General features: G+C 37.4%; 1 long non-coding RNA gene across 3 annotated transcripts in view; it reads left to right on the top strand.

Annotated features, from left to right (window-relative positions):
* Positions 1-11,537, top strand: part of LOC114138597 (uncharacterized) — a 92,779-nt gene extending 81,242 nt beyond the window's left edge. For all 3 annotated transcript variants that reach the window (XR_003594242.1, XR_003594241.1, XR_003594243.1), the window contains 2 exons: positions 8,835-10,887; positions 11,097-11,537. This is a non-coding gene — a long non-coding RNA (uncharacterized LOC114138597). The remainder of the gene's footprint in view (positions 1-8,834; positions 10,888-11,096) is intronic.
* Positions 11,538-20,948: the final 9,411 nt, after the last annotated feature.

Below are 20,948 nucleotides of genomic sequence, written 5' to 3'. Positions count from 1 at the left end.
CACCGCAATTATGTAGTTGATAACTTGTGATAAGAGCAACTTGTTTTTTCCTAATGCTTCAAGGAATGTCAGACAGGATTTAAAATATGGTACACTTTATCCTCTAACTTGTGTATGCTGGTAAGTTAAGAAGTGTGTGTGCCTAAGGTCAAATGTAAACTCATTACAGCAAAAAAAAAAGGAACAAGTAGTTCAGAATGTTTTATGAGCAGAGTAAATATTTGACTTGGAGCAATCAGCAGCATCACACCTGACCACAGGGATACTAATATATTTTAAGCTTTAGTAAAAATTTATATTTAAATCAGCTTTGCAACATCTGCTTAATGGCCTATGAACAGAGCCTTTCACATCTGGCTACATTGCAACCACAAAATCCAATATATTTAAGTCTTTCAACTTATTTTTGTAAATGGAGTCCACCTGTTAGAGTAATTTATTAAGTTTAAATCCAGAGGAACGCAACAGACGTGAACGAACAGCGTCACGGCAATAAGTGAGCACAGCAGACAAGTCGGGGAGAAAGTTGTGGATAAATAAAAACCAGTCAGGTTGCAAAATGTACCTCAAGTTCTGAACGTCTCACACAGCACTGTCAAATCCATCATCTGTAAGAAGAAAAGGGCACAACTGCAAGAAGAAGCAGGACAAAGACACCTAAGCAGGCCATGCGAGGGGAGGATTAGTCAGAGAGGCAGCCGAGAGGCCCGCAGTAACTCCAGAGAATCTGCTGACTACACAACTATTAGTCATGCACTTTACAAACCTGGCCTCCACAGAAACCAATAAATTCATTCCCAGCGTGATATTTCTCCTTTCATCGTTGATAAAAGTGTTTGGAGCTCTGCCCCTTCATCAGTCGGTGTGCTTGTAAGCCCGTCGCCCTGAATGGAATCAATCAATCGGGTTTATCTGTACAAAAAAAGCAACAAGGCAGTTCAAAACGCAAAGATACAAAATCGTAGCATACAGAGTGAACAATTGAAGCGATACATTTTGCCAAGTGCCGACATTTCCTATCAAAATGTTGGTCAGCTTTTATTTATGATGTTTCTAAAGCAACTGTAATCAGGTGGGGTTGCAGTCTAGATTTAAAGGAACTCAGTGTTTCGGCTGTTTTGTTCTAGATTTGTGGTTTGTAGAAGGTGAATGCTGCTTCTCCATGTTTGGTGCTCTGGTCAGATGAAATCAAAACAAAACAAATTTAGAATTTTACTCGGAGAGAGAAAAGGAAAGGCATAACGCAACACCTAACCCTGAGGAGAAAATCCCTGGAGTGAAACGTGGTGGCGGTATATGTCTGGAGCCATACTGGAATGGTTCACATCAAAGATCCGTGTGTCCCAGTCAAAGTCCAGGCTTTAATCCAGTGAAAAAACTGTTGCAAGTCCCGAATGTTGGTGACCGCAGGCACTCCCAATCTCACTAAGCTAGACGTATTCCATAAAGTATTTGTTTTTAGACTATATGCCACTAGTAAAGCACCTTGTTTCCACCTGAGCTACCAAAGTGCTCAGGATTACATCTTTAGACAACATCTTCCTTGACATTTAGCTCCGGGTTTCAGCAGTCACTCTCTCCCCACCCATTTTAGAAACCCCTTCAATTCAAAACAGAGCTGCAAAATAGGTCAAAGGAAGGGAAATGCTGAAAACAAATTAGAGGAAAGGTTGTTAGAGGAACTTCGATTTTAGAGCAGGAGACAAATGGAAAGTTGTTTTTTTTTTTTTTCTGAAAATGGGATTGCTGGGCACAGCACTGCATAGTGTCAACTTGTGGCCAGCTGTTACTGCTGTTGGATTGGTGGGTTATTATAGAAAGTAGAGGCAGCTGTTGAGACACGTGTCTGTTCTGGCCTGGGAGGAATATTCAAGATGGTCCTTTTTACCAAAATAATACAGACTGCAGACACGAGTCTCGATGGCTCGGCCGGTCGTTTCAGACCAAAGTATTTTAGACGAAATTAAACGCAGACCCGCAAGATGCAACTCAATTATATTCCCTTCGGCGCCTGTGCGTGAGAGCATGTGCAGCTCGACAGCTCTGGGTAATCTTTTACAAACACACACATTAGTTTCCATCCTCTTAGAAAACTCTAAAAAAAAAAAAAATTCACATTTGCTCCTCAGAAGATGTTTGGAAGCATAACCCAACACTTTCTCCACGTCAACTTTTAACCCTCAAATTTAAATGACTCGGGGTTTTCGGTTCTTGCAGTTTGTCCCCGAAGGAGGCTGGTTTCCTCACAATTTAACTTTGTAAACATACTCATATCTCCACAAGATGAGCAATAAAAAGTTACACACAAACCAGGCACAAAGGCCACAGATGTTAATTTTCCCCTCTAAAATGTTGTGTGCAGGAGTACCTCTGTTCTTTCCCTTGTTTTGACAGCTGTGTGGGTATGCGTGTGTGTGCATGAGGGTGTGTGTATATTTGCAGGAAAAGATCCCAATTAGTGTTAAATGTCCCAGCTCCCTGGCTTGGGTCCTTAGCTGTGCGATGCTATCTCCACCTTCATTTCTCTCTTTGTCGAATAAGAACGATCTGATCAGATGTTTCCATCAAGTGGAAAATAAATCATCTCAATCTGACAAATGGTCATCAGCGGTCAACCAGGTAGAGAGAAATTACCTTGCACCATTGCCTGGTTCTTCATGAATGATTAGAAAATGTGTGGCTCTGATGCTTTTAAGGTAAATTTAAGAAACTACCTAATACTTGCTAGAGGCAAAGACGACTTATATCTTGGAACAAGGATTTCCTACATTGGAAGTGTGGTTCGTACGTATGAATCGGGATCTTTTTTTTTGTCCTTAATAGTGATTCAACTGGTTTGGGTCATTTAAGATTAGAAATTTGCTGATGCGGAGTAACAATCTCATATTTCAGCCAGTTTAATAAAAATCAATGCAGTGTGTACGTTCTAAAACTCTGTATCTTTGAAGCACAGTTCGTCGCTATCACACTACTGTAATGAACATATCCATCCCTTTAAATCCTATTGTGTCTCTTTAAGTGGCAACAATTGGGCCCAGCTTAAAGCCTAAATGTGAAACAGATCTTTATAACATTTTCACAGCTTTTCAGTAGAACTATTAAAAAAAAAAAAAAAAAAAAGAGCAAAAAAGAGATCTGAAAGTCTGGTTCCTATCAAGCAAAATATAAAACACAAGAGACGGCTGGTATTGATTATTTTTCTTTATTTGATCACAGAAGATCAGTAAGTCGGTTTGAAATGATTTGTGATTTCTGCTCCCTTCCAGAGAACAAATCTCAAGTAGCCTAATAGCACGCTTTTGCAAACTGCCTTTTGAAACAAATTCGAATCATACTAGTTTCTAATCTAGCATAACTTTACGTCCGGTTAATAAAAAGCATTGATTAAAATGATTAATGAAAGCTCTCGTTTAAATATTCGGCCAAATAACTTGAAGCTTCAAAACGCAACTAAGATTTTTGAAAACCCACATGGAAAAATGTTGTAGTGTGGAAAATGGCTCGTCGGGATGGTGATGTATCTGCTGCACTTTTTCTTTATCATCACCTTTGATCCTCACCCAATTTATACAAGTTGTGTTAAGTACACCTAAACCTACTTAATGCCGATGAAGGTTTTTTGCCTTATCCAAAGTGACAGCAAGATAAAGTATCTACTTATCCATCAATCAGATTTCATTCATTTCACTAATAATGGCCAGACCGAATTAATCGCACAGCCTCTGATCTTTGACCAATATGTAATTTGTATGCACACACTCGACTTTTGTCAATTGTTAAAGTGGCAAAGCCTGTAAAGGTTCATTATGACGGCTGTTTCACACAAAGGCATGAAGTTCTTATGCAAATATATGGCGCAGATAATTGGAGATGAATTTTGTTTTAGAGCTGTTGTCATCCATTTTGAAAAATACTTTTATGTTTCAAAAGATAGGAAGCGTATTACTTGTCTTATTATTTGAATTGAAGCTCTCAATATCAGGGCATCGTACATTACTTTATGCTAGACTGCAGTGGTTACCAAAATTTATCTCACTATCTCATTTCCACCACCAACTGAAATCACTTCGACCAGCCTTTCTCTTTTGGCATGTACTTCTACACAAGCGAGCCTCGTAAGAGTTTTGCTTTTTCTAGTCTGATTGACGTCTTAAAATTAAGTTTGTTCTTTTTGGGAAAGTTTAGTTGTAAAGCATGACCTTTCTTCTGCTTTTTGTTTCTTTCATCATTCATCCAGTCATAGTCTCCTGCTTATCTGATTTTGGAAGATGCCATGTTCAGACAGGAAAACTAGAAATCCCTCTCCTTGTTGACACTGCAGCTATTTGCGGCGGGTGTATCTTCATCGGTGTAGACAGGGCGTCTGCATAGCACAAAATGAGATTATTTAATGTTATTTTCAGACCATTTCAGTTAAATCTGATTAATGCTTGCGTATTTTCTGTAACATTGGTGCGTATGTGGCGTATACTCAATATCTTTAAGTTACAACAGAGTTGATTTTCACATGTCCAAACGATATGTGGGAGCTTGATTGGAACATGTTATGCGTACTGATGTGTTTGAAAGCTAATTTCAGAGCATTATTTGCTTGAAGCACAGCAAATAATAGATATTAGATATTCAGGTGAAGTACAAAGATAATACAAATATTTTTTTTTAAATAGCATGATGGCGCTATAATGCCTCGATTCAACTGAGCGGTACCGCGGCGGGAATGCTATTTTGTCTGTTTCTCATGTAAAAGCAGAAACTAGTCGTTGCAGTATGACACCGCATCAAGTGTTTGGGTTTAACCCCGCCTGTGACGTGAGAGTCCACTTCAGCTTTTCTGGGGGCCCCAACAAAAGCCAGTTCCCTCTAAGCAGATATTACTCAGCTGGATTTCCTGACCGGTGACCGTGAAAGACAAACTTTCTAACTAGATTTTCAGACAGCATAGGCTAGCATCCACCCCTACAGTAGCTTTGATGGCAACATAATCCCAACATTAATCATTTTTGTGCATGTAAAATCATTCATAACATGGAATATTTTGCACATAACCAAATTTGAGTACTCTTGAATGAAATACTTTTGAATCGTGTCAGACCGTTGCGAATGCTTTCTTTTCTAACCCAACCTTAAGGAAACACATGTGGGGGAAAAAAAAACATATTTAATGACTCAACCAGAGTATAAGCTGAGAACAGCCGTGCTCTCCCTGTCCAGTCATTGCTAAGCTATTAAAACTCTTAGCCAAGAAGGCCTTTAAGCTGAATGTGTAGGCAGCGATGTTTTTATGAAGTGTGAAGTGAAAAGTTAAAGGCTTTTAAACTTTTCTCTTTTCATAAGAATAATAATAATAATAATAAATACTCTAACAAGGAAGGAAACGCATGGGGAAAAAATGTAGTATAGCAAAACAAATGTGAATCTCTGTCTCTGTTGGGTGCCCACATTTAATCAGTCCCAAGCTTTTAAGGCATCTTGTTGCTTCCTTTCTAATAAATGAACTGTGGAGTGTTTAAAGCAGCTGTCAGGGAGCTAAATGCAGATCCACTTTATCAAACCGGGATGACAGAGCACCGAGTCATCTGTCAGACTGGTTAATCTGGTGCTGTCTGCTCAGTAGAATAATCATTGTTACACCTACTTGTCCCGGGGGGGAGGAAAAAAAGTCAGTGGATTGAATAGACATCCCTGTTTTTTCTCCTTCTTTCATATCTCTGTTTACTCTTGAGGAGAAAATGATTGCGCTTTTGTTGCCGCAAGTTGAAGCATTTTGCACTTCGGGGCCTTTTCAGCAATGTGCGCTGATGATTCATGTCACGAACGGCCGAATTTAAAAGTGAGCTGCTGTTCTTTGATGTTAATGCAAAAGCTGGGAGTAAAATAAAGAAAATAAAAAAAAACATTTTACACATTGAGATTAAGTAAGAGTGAAACACAGTGATACGCTTCTTACCAAAAGGGCAGCAAGCTAATTCATCTCCCCAGCTCTCAGCAGAATGATTAACACCATGTCTGAGCCCAGGAATATCCTTCTGCCTGGGCTGCGATCAGTGCAGAGGATACAGAAAGGAGCAAGGCAGGGTTAATAATTGAAGACTGTAATTTATCTTTCTGCACTTGTTTTTAGCTTTTCAGGCAAAGTGTCTGCCGACAGTACTCGTAAAACGACTAAACACATTTATCCTCTGCAGGAAAGCCTATCAGTTATTCGACAAGCGGAGGCCTTTGTCTAGATAATGAAGGCAGCACATGGTATTATGCGAGGGCTTTCATTTTCAATAACTTCCATTACTTTGTAAGTCTGAAATGGCAGCTATAGAGCTAATCAGCATCTTTCTACAGGGACTCTTTAGTGCCCACAATATGTGAATTTGTATTCTTATATAACACTCTTTCTCCTCTTCTTACTGAAAACATCCAGAGAGGTTATTGACGGTCAGTGCCGGGGCTAGAACATTCCCAGGTAACATTAATAAAATCTTATCTATTTTAAGATTGTACATAATTTGTCAAATAGGCCTAAATGTCGACTATTTAAGATCCATTGAGATGTATCGCAAAACAAGCGCGAACAGAACCAATTTCTATTTGCAGCCCAAATGTTTCACCCTTGTTGACTCTACGCTGGATCATAAGATTTCCAAAACATTGTCTGCTATAAGCTTTAACTGTAAATGTCTGCCTTGTGTTTTTTTTCCACAAAATGCACAAAGCTCTCCAGGGAGGAGATCTTATTGTCTGTTGTATTGCCAAAACTTCAAGGCTCTTCTTCTCTCCTAGCAGCGAGGCAAAGCCTCAAAAATTATTCGATGCCTGATTTGTTTTCTCTGGACAGATGGGACCCATCATGACTAAGAAGGGCTTGTTCTAAACAAAGTGACCCTAATTATTGCTTATTTTTAGAAGGACTCTTATTTGAAACAGCATTTATTCAAGAGTAAGCTTCAAATGCAACTCATGATGGACTTAGATTAGATTACTTTAATACACTCTTAGGTTAATTTGTCACAGCTCTGCATAGCTGTTAAATTAGAAGTACAAACTACAAAAAAAATATATATTTTACAACTGTCTGAACTAAGCTGAAGTTCTTATTGTTGAAAGTCTAATATCTACTGCATAAGTATAAAAACACTTACTGTAGTGCATCTTATTTACAAACCGCTTAATAAGAGTCATTGTGCTTAATGCGATAAGTTGGGGATGTAACTGGACTCTGTATGACCCGGTGGAAGGGAGCTCATAGCTCTTTTAGCAGTAGCTAAAGTATAGTGACCCATCTACAGGAAAACCACCGTGTCAAGCCCAACTGCTTTCTGATGTTTTAAGAGCAGCAGGTCCTAAGACCAAATATGGGACAGGAGTTTCGTCAGATTTAGACTGCAGACACACTTCAGTCACACAAACAATGACTGACTTAGACTCTGTAGCGATAGCAAATTCCTGTTTCTAATGAGGTAAATATGGAATTTCAAAAACAACGTATAGCCTTAACCTAAAGCACTGCAGCGTTATTGGCTGACTGAAAGGCTTGATGTTTATTTCTGTGAGTCTCGACTAATTTTTCAATGACATGAAATTCAAATAAACCTGGTAAATAATCTTTGTTATAGACTCGGATTTGACGCAAATAATTTGAGACTTGTCTTGAACTGACTTGAACTTTCCCTTCAAAGACTTGAGACTCCGTCTGGTCTTATGGCAAATAACTTGAAATTTCACTTGGATTTGGGAGGGAAAAAGTTGGACTTTACTGAGATTTCCCCAACAAAGACTTTAGATTTTCCAGTCAATGACTTTAGAAATGAAGCTTAAGTTGGATGAGTGGATGGGAAGTAACGTGACTTGAACTTCAAAAACCCGAGACTTGACTTTGAATGGGGGAAATTTGCTTATTAATGTCTCTGCCTAAACCTCAAATGGTTTTCAGTCTGCATAACCCCCTATTTAAAATTTTTATTTTAACACACACTAATGTATCCACACCGTGTTTTTCTTGAACGTTTTTTCTGCAAATACTGTTTATTATCCAATAACCCTGTATTTTAGCTTTTAATATGCCATATAAATCCAATTTTCTGTGTAATTACCACATGCAATTACTGTCCAATTACTGTACAGTTTGTTTGTTTTTTTCTCTTTTTTGCCAGGTGCACATATGCTGCGCTTTATATAATTGTCTGTGGGCAGTAACTCATGCTTTAACTTGCTGGGCAGATTTCCTTCTGGCATTTAAATGCTCACTTAATTACACACCAGGTGCATTTTCTTATTTTGTGTACTTAGTGCACCACCCCGCTGTGACAAGTGAATTTTCCTTCTGCAAAGACTAAAAACAGGATCTTTCTGATTGGCTTTAATGTAGCAAATCAGCACTAAACGGTGTCTGAGCGAGCAGGTTGTATGTTGCTGTTATTATGTGGCGGCGCTCACAACCCACGGGTGTTTTGCTGGCGTTAACGTCGGTGTTTGAGCTGCACAGATTTTTAAGGCTTTGGCCCCACGGCTGGGCCGCAAAGACAACTGCGAGGTTGAAAATCTGCAGTTTTGGACTTTAATCTGAAGAAGTGCACGGACGTTAACCTCTGCGACATCGCAGCAGTTTCGTTTTATGATCGCTTTTGGAAACATGTAACAGCAGATGTTAACACTCATACTCAGCACTGTCAGCTGAACCAATTACCCAGGGCACATGTTAGCAAGAAATCTAAGCAGGGCCGAAGTGTGGTATTTTTATATATTTCTTTTGCAGTTTTTAATCCTTTATTCAGTTTAGAGTCTTTTTGTATCCCCCCCCCCCAACTCCACCGCTAACAGTGTTTTATCTGGTTGTCTTCCAGCTGCTGAGTCGGTGAGAACATGGTCATAAGATGAGGAGGCTGGCGACCGCAGGCTGTGGCGCTGGGTGTCGTGGTTAGCAGCTGCCGGTCCTCAGTGACCTAAACTGTGCTGCGGAATTGCCTGTGGGAATAATCGGAAGAAGTGTTCAGAGGAAGAACAAAGCGGAGAGGTTTGAGCGGCAGTAGGCAAGACTTTAATCGATGCATTGCATCAGATGACCATAAAAACACCAGCTGGAGATTAATGCTGTTAACTTCCCCCGGAGCCTGGGTTTGTTTGGCTTGTTAACGGGTTTTCGAGTTCTGTGGCTGTTTTTTTTTTTTTTTCTTTTTGTCTTTTACGACAATCTTCACACTAAGTCATGCTGACTCTGTTAAAGTCCCATCAGGTTTAGAAACACGACTAACAAAACCAAAACGCATCCAGCAGGTTGTCCACTCGTTGAACTCGGTCCGCCACCGACAAAAACAAAACAAACATCTATCACCCATTTCTGTTACTTGCATACCTTTCACTTGAGCAAGAGGAGTGGTGTGGATCCGGCAATACAAAAGAATTGTTTTGAGCAAAATCTCCCATGATGCATCTATTGACACCTCTGCTGTTAAAAGACAGCGATTAGTCTTCTCCTGTGCTACTTCACAACGTTGAGGGATTAAAGAAAAAGAGATTTTTGACTCTGTTCAACCTCTCTAGATTGTTCAGTGTACTATACTCTGCTTTGCTCTCTTCTTTTAAAGTCACTGACACGTTTTGAATACGTTTTAGTTTTGAGACGGTTGGTTTTTGTTTTTGTTTCTGTGGTTTTTAGGGCATTTCAAAAAAACAAATTGCTAAAATAATAATGATGCTAATCAGTTTCAGGTTTCCAACTGATTTTTTATTTCAAATCTGGTATTTCAGAGAAGTCGTGCACTGCAAAAACACAAAATCTTGCCAAGTAATTTTGGTCTAGCTTCCAGTACAAACACCTTAGCACACTAGAAATAATACAAAACTGACATACAGTAACTTTTCAGCAAGATGTACCAGATTGTTTTAAGTCAATGATTTATTGAAGAAAAAAAATCACTAGATCCATGTTACAAGTGAAATAATCTGCCAATGGAACTAGTACTGTTTCATCAATATTAAGGAATTATTGGCTTTAAAAAAGCTCATATTTATTGCTGAAAAATTACTTGTAAGTTAGTTTTCTCTTATTTACTGTGATATTTGCAGTAGGAACTGGACCAAAACTACTTAATAATATTTTGTGTTTCTGCAGTGTGATGCAATGTACTAAAACAAATACTCCTGGTCCTCTTGGTGTGAAACAGCTTCACACCATCACACATCTTATGCCGTTTTTAAGAGGTGCTTTTTTTTTCTTGCTTTTTTTTTTTTTACATGTTCGTCCCTTGTTTGACACCAGACTGACCTGCTGGTTGCCAAAAAGTTTGTCTTCGTCTCATCTGACCACATAATTGCAGTGAGTCTTTCTAAAGTTTCACAAACTCCACATGTTTACCTTTGTGACAATAGGATGTAAAAAGGCTTTTATTTTCTGGCATGGATCCAAAGCAACCAGCTGGCATGAGAGCACCTTGGTGAACCCAATAAGTTACTCCTGGCTGCATTTCAAAACCATCTGATGTAGAGATTGTCATCTATTGTACACAGGATAAAATAAAGCGACTAAGGGCAATGAGACATTTATAACCCAAACAAACAGGCTGTCATGGTTCCCTAATTAAAATCTCATTGACATTCTGATCAAAAGTTAAAAGTACAACTTAAAAAAGAAAGCTTCAGTGACATGTATTTATTGGGGATTGTTGAAAGCACTAAAAACAATTTGACAATTTTCTATGTGGGGGATATTGCCCCCTTTGCAAATATGTAATCAAAGTAAAGGTTACATTTTTCTAATTTTGTATAACTTTGCTTCAAAGGTACAGTTTATTTTTTATAGGCTGTCAATTATTTTCACCCGAGGTGACAGACACTGTAAAAATTTGATAAAGAGGACAGCAGATGCTTCATTTTCGTCAACAATAGCAATAAAAACAGGTCTGGTGGGGCGTGCCGTGGTGGCGTAGCGGTTAGCGCGACCCGTATTTGGAGGCCTTGAGTCCTGGACGCGGCTGTCGTGGGTTCGACTCCCGGACCCGACAACATTTGCCGCATGTCTTCCTCCCTCTCCTTCCCCGTTTCCTGTCAGCCTATTGTCATATAAGGGACACTAGAGCCCACAAAAGACTGGAGGGTAAAAAAAACAGGTCTGGTCTGCCAAGTTTGACCAATAGTTTTTGCACAAAAACAAATAGTGTATTGACAGGTGACTAAATCTGACTGCATTTTTAAAATAAATGATCTCGACATCAGATAAAAGTAGCTTTCTTTATTTTTGAAGACGAATCTGTCCAAGTCAGCTTTCAGCTAACAAGCTAACTAAAAAATGTAAATATCTCTTCTGGCCTTCAGATGACTTCCCTCCTTCACAAACGTGCAGATCTTGAACTTCATTAACATTCAAATCATAACATGTGTTTGGCCCTTTTAGATGAGCTTTTCTAGTAACTCTATTGAAAACAAGCTTATTTATGTCCTGGAGTTTGAATGTAAAGCTGCATGTCAGACTTTGCGCTTTATTTTTGTATTTAATGCCTTTTGCAATTGTTTTCCACCAATATTGAATCAAAATAAATGGTTTCCTTTGACTTATAAGCTTCATGTGTGTTATTACCATTCAGTGCTGGCTGTCTACTTTTACCAGATGTGTTAAAAAAAGAAAAAGAAAATCAGAAAAGAGAGAGAAAACTCATTGCTTTTCTCTAGAAGGAATCATTTCTCATGCTAGATGGCAATCAGCTTGAGCGGCGCATTGCAGGAGGACGGGAAAAACACGAGCATGCCAGCTCTTTGTTTGTGTAGTGAACACAAAGCGAAGGAGGCACGCAGCCTGCCAGTGTGTTTCTGTTACGGCAGAGCATGGGAGCCTGAAAGAGAGGGAAGAAACTGAACAGGAAGGCGGGTGTGTGAAAGAAGCTGTAGTGAGTCAGGGTGTGAGCAACGGAGCGGTATTTTGGTCCCTATAAAGTGCGATGTGCTCCTCTTGTTTTGAACTCTGGAAAAAGTTAATCCTGGCAGTGGGAAATCATCTCCAACTGAGGAAGTTCAAAACTCTGTCGTGTCCCCGAATGGACCGCAGTTCACTTTTTCCTCAAGGAATCTCCAACTTCTTTACTTCACATATTGGTTCAGTTCAGTGAGCTTTGTGCTTTAAATAGAGTCATCCAGTCAGAGAGGTGACTCAGAGGTGACTGTGTTTGTGTTGAAAGAGTTACCTATCTATGCTGACAAAGCTTCAAAAATAGAGGTGGGAAGCATCGGCTTGCCATCCTTTCTTCTATTGTGAGTGTGCTGCTTCCTCTGGCTTCTGCTCTGTTTGTGTCCACAGATGCTGAGAATGATCAGTTCAAGTGATAATGAGCAGAAATGCCATGTTGGCTAAACTGTGCCAATAACTCTCAGTTTAGCACCTTTTGTAAATGAACACAACGTGAAGAACACGCTCCATGCACTTCTCATTTTTAAGGAGAAATTACAAGTCTGAGTAAAGTATACAGTATACATTTATTTTTACAAAAGTCCCTAATCTCCATGACCCTTTTTAAATGGTGAATGTTTGTTTTACAGATCAGATTATGAGACCAGACTAACTATGGGTGCCATTTAATCATCAGTCATTCAGTCACAGATCAGCTTCGAGGTCTTGGAACCTGCTTGAAAGAAATTTCCCAAAGCGATGTTTGCATTTGTACGTTCTAAAATCTTTCTGATTAGCCTGGCCCCATTTCTAGAAAAATGATCCAAAGTGTTATGCTTACCCTGACAAACGCTTGTTAAACCAGAAGAGACTGCAGGTTTTCTTGGGTATCAGTTTAGTGCCCATGTTGGGTTAGTGTGTGATGAACACACACTAACCCAACATCCTGTCAAAATGCAAAAGAATGTGATTTATTTCCTATTTCCTTTTACCATTTTCTTTCAAGTTTGGATGTTTCTTGTGAACTGCTGCAGTTCAACGCTTTCGCAATCCAGAAAATGAGCATTTGATGCTTGATGCGTAGAAAAACTCGACAGCAGAGCAACCAGTGTTTGACTATATGTGTGAATTTATTTGTGTGCAACATATGAATATATTATACATAATTTCTGGCCTACGAAGACAAGTGTCAACACTGAGGCGTCATTGTGAAGCGTAACAGCTGAGAACTTACTAAAATCTTCAAAAACAGTTTAATTATGTAGATGATGTTCTCATTTACCTGGCCAGTCCAGTTACCTGCTGCTTAGCTTGATCATTACAATCCTAAATACGACATCAAATTAAGTAAATTAAGTAAAATTTTGGGGAAATCCCCCCAAACATCTGGCCCGTCTCCATGCAGACCGGATAAGGAAGAAGTTGGATTTATAGAAAACGGCTCACATTCTTTCTTCTCCCAGAAAGAGATTCTCAAATCTGTTTATTTCATTAGCCTAAATTAACAAAGTTATTTGCTATTTTAAAAAAAATAGATAATAGTTATGTTATGTTGTTTAGAATATTTAGTAATAAACATGCATATTTTAAAAAATGTTTGTATATTTTTTTCTTTGTGTGTCCTTAATATTCTTTCAATTAATTTTTTGTCTTGTATGCTGATGGACACTGGAAGCTCTTAGCAGTAGCTTAGTCTGTTTTGCCTTTGGCCGGCTCTGATAGGCCTACATGAAGAAACCACTCTGCTACCACTGGCTATTTTGTTCTGTTCCATGCATGTTATTCAATAATAATGGCAATAAATAACCTTAAGCATAGTCATTAATCATTTACTCGCAGTTACTGTGAGCCTGAAGCGTGACTACAGTGCAGACACAATCAGAAATGACTAAGAAACGGACTATTCAAATCAGCTATGCCAACGTAACTTTCAAATTATGAATATTTTCCTCTGGATGAATACAAGTAATCAATTAAAGAAACATGTTGAGGCATAAACCTCTTAAGAAAAATTTCAAGTAGGTGTATTCTTCATAAACATAAGCTATACTATAAAGTCAGATGCTCCTGGGCGCCCTCTGCTGGCCTGGAGGCTGTAAGAAAAGTATAATTTCTAATAGATGTTTACTTTATCAGTTGTTGGGAGTTTTGAACTGGCTTGATATCACAACATCCCACAAGCAGACCAGTACACACCTCCCATCAACTTTTATTAGGCTGGAAATTCATATTTTAACTTACCTTAAGTATAAAAGATAAGGTCCTAAGTCTACAACTTCTTTCAGTTGGATCAAATCTGAATCTATTGACATTTGCCAGGTTTGTGTTTCTGCTCAGATCAGGATCTGGCCTCCCCAGGTGGCGGTGGAAGTAGGCACAGTCTTTTCCTCCCAGGAGAGAGCTGGGAGCTGCCTTGGCCTGCAGACTCCAGATAACTGCTCCTCATTGGCCACTCCTCGCGCTGCTGCTTGTAGAGATGAAGATTACCATCGCCAGGTGCAGTCAGTGACAACTGAGACAGCGCAAAGTGTGTGGGGAAACATTCCAGATTGATGACACTGAACGCTGCACGCAGCAGAAACACGGCAAGCTACAGTTGGGGAAACATTAGAGGCGTCTCTCAGAGACTTTTAAATCTGCCAACGTCAAAAAAAATCTAAACTCTACATTTTTGAACATATCTAACGATGGAGGTACGGGCTCTAATTTGCAACACAAACCACATACTGCAGCTTTACAAGATGCTACACTAGGCTGTTCCTTTACTGTTGCTTTCTCCAAGGTGATTTAAACTAGATATTAACAGATTTTCATAAAACAAAAAGACACTGAGAAACTAACCAGATCTACTTACCACATCAGACTGCTAAAGCACAAAGCATGAAACGAATTAGTCTTGCACTGTGTACAGTTTATCAGCTCAAAGGGAAAAAAAAAACATGCTAAAACTTGTGGGTAGATCCACCCTGGCAGCTGAAAGGTCAAAGCATGGGAGGTGTTGTTGGTACTGAGGACAGAGGTCACTAACATGTCAATTGTACTTATGTGCTCCCAACACTGTTGCTTATTTCACTTACAATTGTTTAATTTTAGCTTAGCTATTGAATTATTTTTGTAAAGAGGTGAGCTGAGTTCACCTCAGCACAGCTTACACTGAGTTCAGTTCAGTGTAAAACTGAACTCAGCTCAGTTTTACACTGAGCTGAGTTCCTTTAATGTTTTGGTCATTGGATGTTTTCATCGGAAACCAGTGATGATTTACAGTAATGACAATAGATTTGTATAATAGATCTTTTGTGATATAAAAATTTTAAAATATTATATATATTCTGCCCTGTAATTTGTTGTAAAATGATGGTGTTAATAATAGTGTTCATTTTGTGACAGTACATTGAGTCTTTTATTTTCAAGGTCATGTCAGGGATGGGACAGGAAATCAGCCACTTTGTTGAGTTTTTCACTCAGTCACGCGTGAAGAGGTGCATCTGTTGTAGTCAGGTTCTTGTTTATGCCCACGACATCACTGTCTGCAAGTTTTCTTTCTATATTTTTGAGTAGATTTTATTTATTATCTTATTTGAGAATGTGTGAAGTAAATGTGGAATTTGATAGCTGCATAGTGCTTATGGGGTTATGTTGATTTATTTTGGGCATGGCATTATAATTTTCTCTGTTTAACCTTTTTCTAATGATAATAAATTAAACGCAGCTATTATACTCAAGCATTCATTCAACGGGAGTTAGGCTTACTGCTAAATTGTGATAAGAAACACAAGGAGAGCAGAATCTCTCTCTCTCTCTCTCTCTCTCTCTCTATATATATATATATATATATATAAAGAAAATCAAACCAATTTTAAAGTTTTACACATACAGTATGTTGCAGTTACATTTACAGTAAAAATTACATGAGAAAATCCAACTACCAAAACTTGCATGTACTAGATTCAGTAGATAATGTGTTTATTGGTTTCTCAACATAGTGAGGAAGTATAAACATCTAAATTAGGACCTGAATGTACTTTTAAATCAATCCATAATAGACTTTAGTTAGATCAGGATGGCAGATCATGATAGGTAACAAGTGAACGGGTTTTCTCACAGGTTTTGTAGCACTTACATCTAAGCATAAACATCTAGTCTGCCTTTTAAACTATACAGCCTGATAGGTAAACAATGGAAAGCCGTTAAAGGGGGCAGTATCATGTAAAATGTACCTTTATCTTTAGCTTTACATCATGTTACGATGCTATTGCCTCATCAAAAACACACCTGGAGAGTTACCTTGATTCTTTCATGCATGTTTGAGAAATCCTTTAATCTCCATGGCAACCATCCAGCTGCGTAAAACGCCTGGGTGGGCATAGCGCCACCAACTAGGTGCAGTACCTCCTCTGAGCTGCGGTCTCCGTACGTCCGTCTCACAGAGCAGCTCTCCTTCATGGCTCCTCCACTCGGCTCCTTCAGACTAGCCGGCAGCAATTAGCAAACACCTGGTGGAACTGCGCACCTGCTTAGCTCATCATACGCAAGCTACGTCTGGTAAAGATGTTGTTAAAGGGTTAATGGAGGAGTGACGTTGTGACGACTTCCTGAAGGTGGAGTTTCAGGAAGAGCAGGAGTTTTTAAAGAGACAGAGGCCCAATTTCAAGGCATTAAATCAGGAAGTAAAATTTCTTTTTAGTCGTATTTGATATAAATAGCATTTTGATAACAACTGAAGCTAGCATAATTACTTGATTATACTATAATATGGCACTATGTGCCTGGAAAACACATATTACTGCCCTTTAATGAGGTCCACTGCTATGGCAGCAACATGCATCCTTCTGAAGAAAAGTTTGCTTGCATTTCACCAGCAGGTTGGTGGAGATTGGAAATCAGATCTCATGAGCTTAAAGGTTATGAACTCCTGTGGAGCTTAGGTAAGGCCGCAGGCCTTGCTGCTGGTTTTGTGAGACGGAGTGCGGCAAAACAAAACACATATCAGAGTTGGAAAAGGCGGATTTTGGCATAAACTGGTATGTGAATGGTTTGGTTGGAAATGGAGACAGGAAATGAGGAAGACATGGATTTTGAAGGGTGGACGCCAGTGGGGAGAGGAAGAGGGAGAGGACGGGGAAGGCATAAAACAGATGAAGGAAAGGAAATGGGTGATATTCAAGGAAATAAACGAGAACTGGAAGGAAGTAGTTCCGAAGAAGAAAGGATAGTTAGGAGGAAAGTTGTGAGGGAGGAATTTAAAATAATATTAAAACTTAAGAACGAAGAAGAACAGGATAACATCAGCCCCATTGTGGTGTCAAGAGAAATAAAAAAGAAAATTGGAGATGTTGAAATGGTAAAGATTTTGAGAGATGGAAACCTATTGGTAGTTTGTAAAAATGAAGAACAAAAAAATAAGGCTTTAAATGTGGATAATATATGTAAAAAAACTGTGTTGGAGAAAAAAATTGTGGGAGAAAATAAAAAAACTAGAGGAGTGATTTATGGGATCCCTCCAGATGAAGATCTTGATAAAATTAAGCGAAGTATTGTAGGAGCAAAAGCAAATAACTTGAAGAGATTGTCAAGAACAATAAATGGAGAAAGAGTAGGAAGTTTGTCAATCCTCATTGACTTTGAAGGGAAAGAATTGCCACAAAACGTCAAAATAGGTTATCTTAGTTTTCAGGTCAGACCTTATATCCCTCCACCACTTCGTTGTTTCAAGTGTCAAAGATATGGACACATAGCAGCAGCTTGTAAAGGGAAACAAAGATGTCCAAAATGTGGTGAAGATCACAAATTAGAAGAATGTAAAGAAGAAGCACAAGAAAAATGTTGTAACTGTGGAGGGCAACATAGAGTTACGTATGGAGGATGTGAGGTAAGGAAGAAGGCAAAAGAAATTATACAGATTAAAACAACTAAAAACATTAGTTATGCGGAAGCTGTTAAAAATGTGAAGGAGCAGATAACAAGAAAGAGTGAACAAATAGCGAGCCAAATCCCACAGCAAAACAAAGTACAATCAGAAGATAATATCACAGTATCAGTAGAAAAACTAATATTATTTGTAGCATATGTTATCAACTGCACTGACCAAGCCAAGCATAAAACTGAGAAAATTAAAATAATAGTGAGAGGAGCTGAAAAGTTTTTGGGGTTTAAAGAGGGATCATGGGAGAACATAAACAAAAAGCTGGAGGTAGATGGTAGATCAGGACCACCAGGTGAAAATAATTAATGCTAATATTACAATGGAATGTAAGAAGTTTAATTGCTAACGGACAGGAACTTAAAGGTTATGTTGATAGTCTTGAGGATAAACCAGAAATTATTTGTGTTCAGGAAACATGGTTAAAAACAACATTAGATTTTGTGATTAAAGGATATAATAGTGTTAGAAGAGACCGACAGGAGGAGAGAGGTGGAGGAGGATGTGGAATATTTATAAAACAAGGGATACAATATCAGGTATTAGGGAAAGGGAAAGAACTTGAATATATTGTAATTGAAATATGGGAACAAGAAGGCAAATTTAAAATAATAAATTTTTATAATCCATGCAAAACATTATCAATTGAAATATTGGAGGAGTTAACCGAATATTTGGAAGGGAAAATAATTTGGTGTGGGGATTTTAATGCAAATAGTACATTGTGGGGTAAAAGTAATGATAGAAATGGACAGGTTATAGAAGAATTAATGGGAATGAAAAATCTTGTATGTATTAATGATGGGAGAGGAACAAGAATCAATGTAAGAACAGGGATGGAATCAGTTATTGATTTAACAATTGTTTCAGATGTTTTAGCTGGTATTTGTGAGTGGTTCATTGATAAAAATTCAACAATAGGTAGTGATCATTATCCCATTATAATAAGAGTAGGATTAAATTTAAATAAGAATATAAAGGTCAATAAAAAACTGAATTTTAATAAGGCAGACTGGATTAAATTTAGATACTTGAGTCAAATAAATTTAGAGAAAGTAGATATGACAATGGATATAAATGATATAAATTTAGAAATTAGTAAAATAATTATGGAAGCAGCAGATAATTCTATAAAGAAAACAGGGTGTAGAAATGATAAGAAAATGGTGCCATGGTGGACAAATGAATGTAAAAAAGCAATAAAGTTAAGAAATAAAGCATTTAAAGTACTAAAAGGTAACCCAATTTATAAGAATTTAATTGATTATAAAAGAAAGCAAGCAATGGTAAGAAGAACTATTAAGAATGCTAAAAGAGAATATTGGAGGAATTTCTGTAGCACAATAGGGAAAGAAACCAAAATAGAAAAAATTTGGAAAATAATTAAAAGAATGAATGGCATAAGGAGAGAGTTTGAATATCCTATATTAAAAATGGATAATATAAATATAGTAAGAGATGAAGATAAAGTTGAAATATTGGCAAGAACATTTAGTAAAATTCATAGTTCAAATAATATTAGTGAAGAGGGAAGAAAAGGGAGAGAAAATACAAAACTTAAATATAAAGAGTTAGTAGAGAGTGTTGAAGAAACAAATAATCTGTTAAATGTTGAGTTTACAAAAGCTGAATTGAACTCTGCACTCAGGAAGACAAAAAATACAGCACCAGGTAAAGATCGGATTTATTATAGAATGATAAGACAACTTAGTGAAAAATCAAAAGACATAATATTGCAATTATATAATAAAATTTGGGAGGAGGGAAAACTACCATTGAACTGGAGGGAATCAATTATAATACCAATAGCAAAACCAGGAAAAGATAATTCAAACCCAGAAAACTACAGACCAATAGCTTTAACATCCAATATATGTAAAATAATGGAAAGAATGATTAACAATAGGATCGTATATTATTGAAATAGTAAAGGATATATATCAAAGTTTCAGAGTGGTTTTAGAAAAGGGAGGAGCACTAATGATTCAACGTTATGTCTAGAGCATGAAATTAGAAAAGCACAAGTAAATAAAGAAAGTGTAGTGGCAGTATTTTTTGACATAGAAAAAGCATACGATATGATGTGGGTTGAGGGATTATTAATTAAATTATATATGTTGGACATTAAAGGAAAATTATTTAAATGGATTAAAGACTTTTTAACAAATAGAAAAATACAAGTTAGAATTGGTGAAGTGATCTCAGGAAAATATAAAGTAGAAAATGGAACTCCGCAAGGAAGTATTATAAGTCCATTATTGTTCTTAATTATGATAAATGATGTATTTAAAGATATTGGAAAAGAAATTGGATGTTCACTTTTTGCAGATGATGGAGCTGTTTGGAAAAGAGGGAAAAATGTAGATTTCATTGTAAGAAAATTACAAAAGGTTATTATTGAAATAGAAAAATGGGCGTTGCACTGGGGATTTAAGTTTTCAGTTGAAAAAACAAAAGTAATGATATTTACTCAGAAAAAATTAAACAAGGAAATAAAATTGAAATTATATAATCAAGAATTAGAGCAAGTAAAGTGTATAAAATTTTTAGGAATATGGTTCGATGAAAAACTAAAATGGAATATTCATATTCAAAAAGTGGTAGATAAATGTAAAAAAATCTTAAATATTTTAAGATGCTTGGCTGGCAGTGACTGGGGAGCAGATAGAAAATCACTAAAACAGATTTACACTGGAATGATAAGATCTAACATAGACTTTGGTTGTATAGTTTATGGTTCAGCAGCTAAAACACATCTGGTCAAATTAGACATTATTCAACACCAGGCATTAAGATTATGTACTGGAGCATTTAAAACCACACCAACAGCAGCAATACAAGTAGAAATGGGAGAAATGCCATTAGATTTAAGAAGAACAAAACTAGAAATAAATTACTGGTTAAATGTACGAAGCAATAAATTTGATCATCCAACTAGGGAAATTTTAAGTCCATGTTGGGAAAAAGAAAAGAAAGAAATGAGGAGTTTTGGATGGACAATTGAAAATACAATAAAAGAATTTAAAATGAATAGTTTAGAAATAAGTCAGACACCAATATCAATAACACCACCATGGATTCTACCAGAAGCAACAGTAGACATGTCAATAATGGAAAAGAAACAAGATAAATCTTACATAGCAGATAGTTATTCAGTACAGA

Source organism: Xiphophorus couchianus, chromosome 22 (genome assembly GCF_001444195.1).
Source record: "Xiphophorus couchianus chromosome 22, X_couchianus-1.0, whole genome shotgun sequence".
Lineage (NCBI taxonomy): Eukaryota > Metazoa > Chordata > Actinopteri > Cyprinodontiformes > Poeciliidae > Xiphophorus > Xiphophorus couchianus.
The sequence above is the reverse complement of the archived record's forward strand: the minus strand, read 5'-3'. Positions and strand labels throughout refer to the sequence as shown.